Here is an 8576-nt window from a genome sequence, read left to right on the forward strand (position 1 = left end):
TCACCCACACAAATGGACGGAACATGATTCATGTTAAAACAATTTCTTTACATTGATATATCACTTTAGAACAAATACTATTGTTTTACTGCAGCACAGTCAAAATCACTGACTCAGAGCCCACAATGAAAATCTGGGATCCAAAATCTAATTTAAACCTGGAAATAAAGAGAATAAAAAAATAAATAAATGAAAACAAAGAAATGTTATGAAATAAAATGAGCAAGAAATATACTGTATAAGAGTCTGCACTATTTCTAGGTCACTAATAAAATAAGCACATTTGTTACCATGTTAACTCTAAGGTCAGATTATCTTGCTTCTATTGAAGCATACTAGAAGCTCTTTGGAACATTCTCATGCTGGGATACTATGGAGTATCAGATTTTGCACTATTTTTTTTAAATTATTATTCTTAAATAATTGATACAATAGCTGATACAATTATTTATAATGAAAAACCTATTAAATACACAGATTGAATTAAACATTAACATCCAATAAAGATTTAAACATTTTGCTATATTAACAACCTGCTCCCTTGCAGGGCCATAGCTAGTGGGGTGAAAGGTGATAATGATTCTAGAGGCCCACAGGTCCAGGGGGGCCCCACAACAAATTCTAAACTTAATTTTTTTAATAGGAAAGGGGCCCTGACTAACGTACAGTCAGGGGGCCCAGAATACCTTGCTGCTCCCATGACAAGTTAAAATAATAGCACAAGATGGTGAAATCATAAGTTGTTCAAGTTGGTTCATACTACAAACAATGTGTAGCTATATATAAAAAAAAATAGCAAAGACTTATTTAGAAAAACATAATCCAAAGGATTTATTTAGAATAAGGGAATAGGGAAGAAATAAATAATAAGGCAGTAAATGTGTATATAAAATGTATAAACAATTACCTTCAAAGGGCTAATAAACATTACTGAGTGTTGTGTCTTTAGTAAACTTAGATGTATTTCAACACCTACACACTCACTGAATACCCAACAGTATAGAATACTTTCACTTCAAAATGAAAATTTCACAGAAAGAACTCTTCAACTGTATAAAAGTGTTATAAACACTCTGAAACAATGACTATTCCCTTACAAATAAGAGAATGTTATATAGTGCAACACCCTTTACAGTATGAAATGTATAACAGTAAACTCACTTTTGGAATATATGAAGTAAACAGTAATAAAATTCAAGGTGGGCCCACACACACACTCAAACACTCACTCGATGCAGGCCTGTGTCATTGCTTGGGTGCGTAGGGGCCTCAGAAACTGTAAACTGACCTCTTCACTCGAATGAGCCAAATAAAACAATGTTAAATGTACCTTGATTCTCTTAATCAGCACTCACGATCCATCATTGGACTGGCACGCGGTCCTCCACTAATTACTGTCCCTCCCTCGTTGCCGGAGGAACACCCAGCGCTCCGGATGACTGGGTACACAGTGGCGTCGCGACAATCTTCCACGCCGCCAGAGGACCTTTGAGCGCTTCCAGTGTCTCAAAAGGGCTATCTGGTGTCAGGGCTACTATCTCCCCATGTCCCACAAAGAGCAGTAAGTAGTACCACACAATCACCAACAGATTTCAACAGTTATAGGTTCAACAGCTCACAACAGCCATTAATAAGCAGTACACATGCACGCTGAATCCTTTAAGGCAGCGATGTCTCTCGGTCAGACGAGAACAGAAACAGAATGACTGTTAACACATAACACTGGTTAACTCTAACACAGAAACAAAATATAAACACTTTTGATACAAAATGAATCGATCTAACTCGCGGTTAGCGGTTACTTAACCCGTTTCCATCTCAGACCGAGTGCTTCTTCCTCTCGTTTTTCTCTCTTACTCGCAATGCTCTTCATTTGACTGACTCCTCCGCTCCCAATAACAATACACATTTCTACGTGTGGGCGGGTCTGAGCCATTAGACATCCAATAAAATAAAAGACAACCAAACCTGATGGCAAAACCCACGTTTTTCCCAAGTGCAAATAAACCAAACTTTTGCGTTTGTGAGTGGTTTCTTCAAGGGCACACTTTATATGCATACCATTTCAATTATATGGAATTTTATGACCCAGAAAACATATTTAAAGAAACGTGTTCCTAAAGCACTCCCCTCCTGTGTTCCTAAAGCCTACTGTGCTATAGACTAATAAGAGGATAAGGGAACTATTCTCAAAATGCAAATTCAACTGACTGAATATTAAGGGCTAACTTTGCTATATAGTGATTCCACTCTTAAGGGGTTTACACTCTCCCCCTTCTAAACCTCTCATGCCCCCATGAGACTAAACCCATTTATATCTGAACTACGGCTCTGGTAGTAGGGCAGGGGCTTGAAAAAACACACTGGGAACACTTGGCCATGGGGTGGCACCATACTGTGTTGCAGATGTTCATCTTTGACTTTATTGAATCTTATGTAATGATATGTATCCCTCTATGGATCAATGTTAAGGGCTTATCTGTGGGGTGGCCTAAGTCATCATAGCTCAGTTTGATCACAGGCTTTACTTCTCTCCTAGAATGATGAAACACATCAGGTTCTGCCTCCTCCTCCGAAGCATTCTGGGAACAATTTTCTCCCCCTTCTAATTCCAGATCTTCGGCGGCTTCAGTAAAATGATTATGGATTTCTCCAGAGTCATTTTCTGTTGGACCATCTCTCAATACTTGCTTCTGGATCTGATCCTGGTTACCTCTGTGACAGACAGTTTCTTTCTCAACCGTAAGCTGATAAGATGGCAACATTCCTTGTATGCTGAACCGATCGGGGTAGTAATAACAGAGGTCATCCTCATCACTCTTAGAGGTGTCTACTTTCTCACATGGAATGGGTGCAATGCTGTCCTGTTTTCTTTTTCTCCTTTTCACAGCTTGGGCTCTGGTTACAGGAGGCTGCGTGATTTCTTTCTGTTCATCAGATATGGACAATCTCGTCCCTTTCGAAATCATGTCCCTGATCAGAGTGAATGCAGGAGGGCAATCCGTAGTGAACAAAGTACTTTTCCACAAGGAAGATGACCTGAATCCTCATGTAGAGAATGTATGAATTGTAAGCAGTACTTCTCACTTTTCCACCTTGGCTTTTAGTGACTCTGTACAGCAGGTTGTTCTGAATTACCAGTTTTGGACCTTGACGCTATAGGAACGCAAGCACTGGGTCTGAACTCTTTGACGGAGTAGGTATTTTACCCAGTTCAATGTCTCGCTTCACTGTGCTGATGATGGTGTCTTGCTCTTGTGCAACCTTTAGGTATGTGTTGGTCATTGGCTCCATATGACCAACTTCAAGCAGAGCAGGGCAGGAGTATGCAGGCGGGATGCCATGCGGTGAAACACTTAGCTGGTCTACGAGCCTGGTGGACTCATCACCACGGGGAAGGCTGGCCAAATGACAGACGGCTTTTACTCCAGATTGCAGAATTTCTGTCCAAGAGATAGAAACATCAGTGCTAGGAGGGTAACGGGATAACACATCAGCATCAATGTTGTGTTTACCTGACTTGTACTGCAGACTGAAGTTGTAGGTGGCTAAAGCTGCTAGCCAGCAATGACCAGTCACATTTAGCTTAGCACTCGTCAGCACATATGTGAGAGGATTATTGTCAGTCCTCCCCACAAACTGGGCACCGTACAGGTAATCGTGAAACTTGTCCACAACCACACACTTTAATGCCAGAAACTCTAGTTGATGCACAGGGTAGCGTTGTTCAGAGGCACTCAGCTTCCTAGTTGCATATGCAACAGGCTGGAGTCCATCAGAATGTTCCTGATTTAGGACAGCACCTAGGCCACTCAAACTGGCATCAACATGGAGGACATAAGGCTTGGCTGGGTCAGCAAAGGCAAGTACCGGTGCATGAGTTAGGCAGTAGATAATTTGTTTTGAAAGCCTCTGTGCATGCTTTGTCCCATCGATCGCCGAATGGTTCCGTCTCTTTGTAGTATTTCTGTCCTGTCAACTTGCCTCTTCATTTTGCAGGTGGATAGCCTTTCGTGAGCTCAGTCAGCGGTCTTACAATGGTGGAGTAACTTTTGATAAAGCGGCAATAGAACCAACAAAACCAAAGGAATGATCACAAGGATTTCAGGTCTGTAGGCACTTTACAGTGAGTTACAGCCACTACTTTCTCGGGGTCTGGGTCTATACCAGCAGAGGAAACAATGTGACCCACATATTTGACTTGTGGCTGGCAGAACTGGCATTTGTCGATGATACCTTCAGCCCACATTCCTCTAGTCGGTCGAAAACTTTCAGCAATCGCTCCTCATGTTCTTCGAGGGTGCGGCCGAACACAATGAGATCATCCAGGTAAACAATTACTTGTAGGAGATGCATGTCACCAACTACTCTCTCCATAAGCCTCTGAAATGTCACAGGAGCCCCAGTGATTCCCTGTGGCATACACTCAAACTGATAGAATCCCAGAGGACAGATAAAGCAGTTTTCTCTTTGTCCTCCTCTGACAGCTATCTGATAGTAGCCACTGCGAAGATCCAAGACTGAGAACCACTTGCTTCCAGACAAGCAGTCCAAGGCATCATTAATCCGTGGGGTGGTGTACTGATCAGGAATGGTGCGGCTGTTTAAGGTACGATAATCAATGTACATCCATACAGCTCTGCTCTTTTTCCGAGCTATCACGATGGGTGATGCATAAGGGCTTCTGGATTCTTTAATGATGCCGGCCGCTAGGAGGTCTTTTAGGTGGAATTGGACATCATTGATATCGGTAGGTGCGATGCGCCGAGAGTGTTCCCTGAAGGGTCGGGAATCACTTAGTCTGATGTGATGTTCAACACCTTGTGCTAGGCCTACATCCCACTCTTCAAAAGAGAATAATTTACTTCATTCAGACAATTTCTGGTGTAAGCCCTTTTCCCAGGGGGCAGGTACTGGTGATTCACTGAAGTCAAACAACTTGGGATTGATCGGCTTTTTAGAGGTCTGGACTCCTTGTGTCAGTAGGGAACACATGGGCAATTACCATCCCGGCAGGAATGGAGATGTCTTTGCACATCTCATTGTGGATTAAGACTCTGAAATTATTCACTTCCACAGCTGAAGAGGGCAGTACCACTGGGGGAATGAACAGTCCAGTGGGAAGTCAGTCGACGGGGTTTCAACTACAAAGATATCATTCCTCAGTGGCTTTTCAGACTCCACTTTGCAGACAGCACACTGCTCCCCTCTTGAAGGTACAGTAAAAGTTCCTCCACGCACCCACTTGACTTTTCCCTCAGGTTGGTCAGGGGCAGATTTTCAACAACTCTGTGGTGGACAGAGTGCTGGATGTGTCTGAAGTCTTAGGGTGTAGACAATATTTGTCACACAAGTGTCCCCGCCAAGAGCTGACAGATGTTGGAAGAAACTGGCATTTTTTCCAATTATTATTGGAAAATGTTGAGTGCCTTGAGGTTTAGGACAGACTAAAGCGAGGATTGAGATGGACTCTTCCACACCACTGAGGGAAACAGGGAACGAGACATCTACAAAAATGTATCCTTTGTAGGGATAACTGGATGAGCTAAGGCCCCAAATGGATAACCCAGCAAGAGGATGGATGGGAACATCTGGTAGGTTTTTGAATACCAGGTATGGAACACAATAGTGACTTGGGACCCACTGTCCAACAGAGCATGACATGGATTTCCATGAATCTTTACTGCAACAGTTGAGGTGGGCCCCACCAATCCCTTGGGTAGACTGCTTCATTCATAGGTGTGGATATGGCTGTATTTGGAAAAACAGGCCTGGTCTCCAGAATGGCTGTTGTTGTTAGAATCATTCCTAGGCCCCTTGGCCTTCCTTAAAGAGCAAACTAACTTATGGATCACTTGGGTGGAGTTCTCAGGTGCTTGACACTTTGTTACAATGTGTCCGTCTTCTCCACAACGATAACAGATGTAATCTTCTTTGTTTTTGACTGGTTTGTATCTTGGTGGACCTGGAGAAGGCTATTGTGGTAACTGGGCATGATGTGGTGGTTGGGCATGACTCACTGGATTACTGTGACCAGCATTCATGACAGCTAGCTTTTGTAAATTCTGTACTCGATTCTTCAATGCCTGTACTTCTGAATCATTTTAAGTCTCTTGCTTGTCTGTGATGCTTGTCTTACTTAGATTTGTCTTGGGTTCTAGCATCTTCGATGAAGCAGACAGAGTGGTTGGACATTCCCCTCTTAGTTGGGTCCACAGTTCCTGAATTTCAGCTTTGAGCTCCCTCACAAAAATTGGACTGATCTTTTCTTCCTCCAGAATGTGTATGGGCTTTGCAGTGGCAGTGATCTTGTGCCGGGCTGCTTCATTCTCTTCAACTTCACATATTTCATTTAGAAGGCTCAGGAAAGTTGGTGGGTGTTCTTTTCTTTCTCTTAACCTCAGCTGCAGAAGCATCATGTCAGTCTCAATGGCCCCTCTGATCAATTGTTCCACTCCCACCTTGTCAATGCTTAACGGTGACAAACCACCTCTTTGCATTACTCTGGTCAGTGATTTCTCCATCCTTCTCAGGAAATCAGATAAAAACTCTCCAGGACCCTGGCAAAGAAGTCGGCAAGCAAAGAACAAGTCTTCCCCAGACTCAGAGAATCCAAAAGTACTTTCTAGAGCTTCAAGGTATTGCAGGGAGCTAGCGTCAGGGCTTGAAAAGTGAACAGCTTTAATGATTTCCAGAGCAGGTCCTTTCAAACTTTCCACAATTCTTCTCCGTTTTTCTTTCTCAGAGCACTCAAATTCAGTTATCATCAGTTTGGCTTATTTGATCCAATTTCCCATGGTTTCTTCTCCAGCAGTTGTAACAGTGCCAGAGAATGTATGTAAATGACGGTAGGCATTGCTGTCACTTTGGGGTTTTACCGTCTTCTTTAGGATCTCACCCACAGCACAAATGATTGATCAGTGGAACTGGGATTGGAACTAAGAGGAGAGAACAGAGCTTGTACATCAGTCATAGACTTCCCTTCATTCATAAGAAACTTGGAGAGCTTGTCTGCAAATCCTGCAGAGATCCCAGATGAGCCCCCACTTTGTGTAGCACCGGGTTCAATTACTTGGTGTTTCCCGACTATATTTAATGCCCTACTCCGATACCACTACTATTATATTCCCACAGAAATGTGAAGAAAATAACAAAGACTTATTTAGAAAAAACAATAATCCAAAGATTTATTTAGAATAAGGTAATAGGGAAGATATATATAATAAGGCAGTAAATGTATATATAATATGTATAAATAATTTCCATCAAAGGGTTAATAAACAAATTACTGATTGTTGTGTCTTTAGTAAACTTTTCTACATACTCATTGAATACCCAACAGTATAGAATACTTTCACTTCAAAATGGAAATTTCACAGAAAGAACTCTTCAACTGTATAAAAGTGTTGTAAACACTCTGAAACAATGACTATTCCCTTACAAATAAGAGAATGTTCCCTATCTGTCACTCACTCGACGTTGGTGTCGATGTAGTGACATTAGGGGTCACTCTTGGGAGCCCGAGACACCTCTGGTCTTTGATAAAAGGCCAATGAAAATTGGCGAGTGGTATTTGCATGCCACTCCCCCGAACATACGGGTATAAAAGGAGCTGGTATGCAACCACTCATTCAGATTTTCTCTTCGGAGCCGAACGGTCATGCTCATTGAGCTGAATACTACTGTTCATTCACCTCTGCTGGATCTGACGGCGCATTTCAGCGGCTTCTCCCTCCTCTGCATTGGTGCACTGCAGAGAACGCCCCTGGGCGCTTCGGCAGAAAAACTAGAGAGTATATTTTCTGAAAGAGCATTTTTCCCCTCTAAAAGAGTATATATTTCTCTAAAAGAGCGCACACACGGAACATCTTTTTAAAGACGTGTCTTTTTAAAGATGTTTTTCCGATTGTGTGTTATTCCTGGTTGTGCTCGTTATCTCTCACCTTCTAACGGTCACAATCACTGTCTTTCGTGTCTGGGCACTGCTCACGCGGAGACAGCGTTCGTGGATGGTCATGTTCTCATTGCGAGAATATGTCCATGGCAACGTTGCGGTCGCGGCACGCCTTCGTAAGAAAGCGAGCCACCCCAGAGGCTCCTGCCTCGGTCCTTTTACCCACGGGTTTGAGGCCAGCACGGCTAGCACTGGGGGCGATTTGGGGATCCCAATGGGACCACCTCCGCCGGGTATCCCCCCGCGGACCTCCCATTCCCCAGCACGCTCGTCTGCCCCGATCGGGCTTCCGGGTGAGTCCGCCGGCTCGTCTCACGGCGAGTTCGACCTCTTATTCGGAGCCCGAATAATGATCTCTCGAGCACAGCATCGGAGAGCCGGCTCGTCCTGTCGGAAGTCTCAGCTGGGCTCCTCCCTTTGGGGTTGATCGCCCAGTCACAGGTTGACACGGAGATGACGACATGCTTTCCCGGGCAGCCGCGAGCGTCGGTTAGAGTGGATTTCACCGCTCTTCCCTGAACCCTCACGGCTCGATGATTGGTTCCTGGGCTCGCGGCGCCGCTCAAAGCCACGCCCTGCCCCCGTTCCTTTCTTCCCGGAAGTGCATGAAGAGCTGAAAAGG

This window comes from Myxocyprinus asiaticus, chromosome 27 (assembly GCF_019703515.2).
Source record: "Myxocyprinus asiaticus isolate MX2 ecotype Aquarium Trade chromosome 27, UBuf_Myxa_2, whole genome shotgun sequence".
NCBI classification, from domain to species: domain Eukaryota; kingdom Metazoa; phylum Chordata; class Actinopteri; order Cypriniformes; family Catostomidae; genus Myxocyprinus; species Myxocyprinus asiaticus.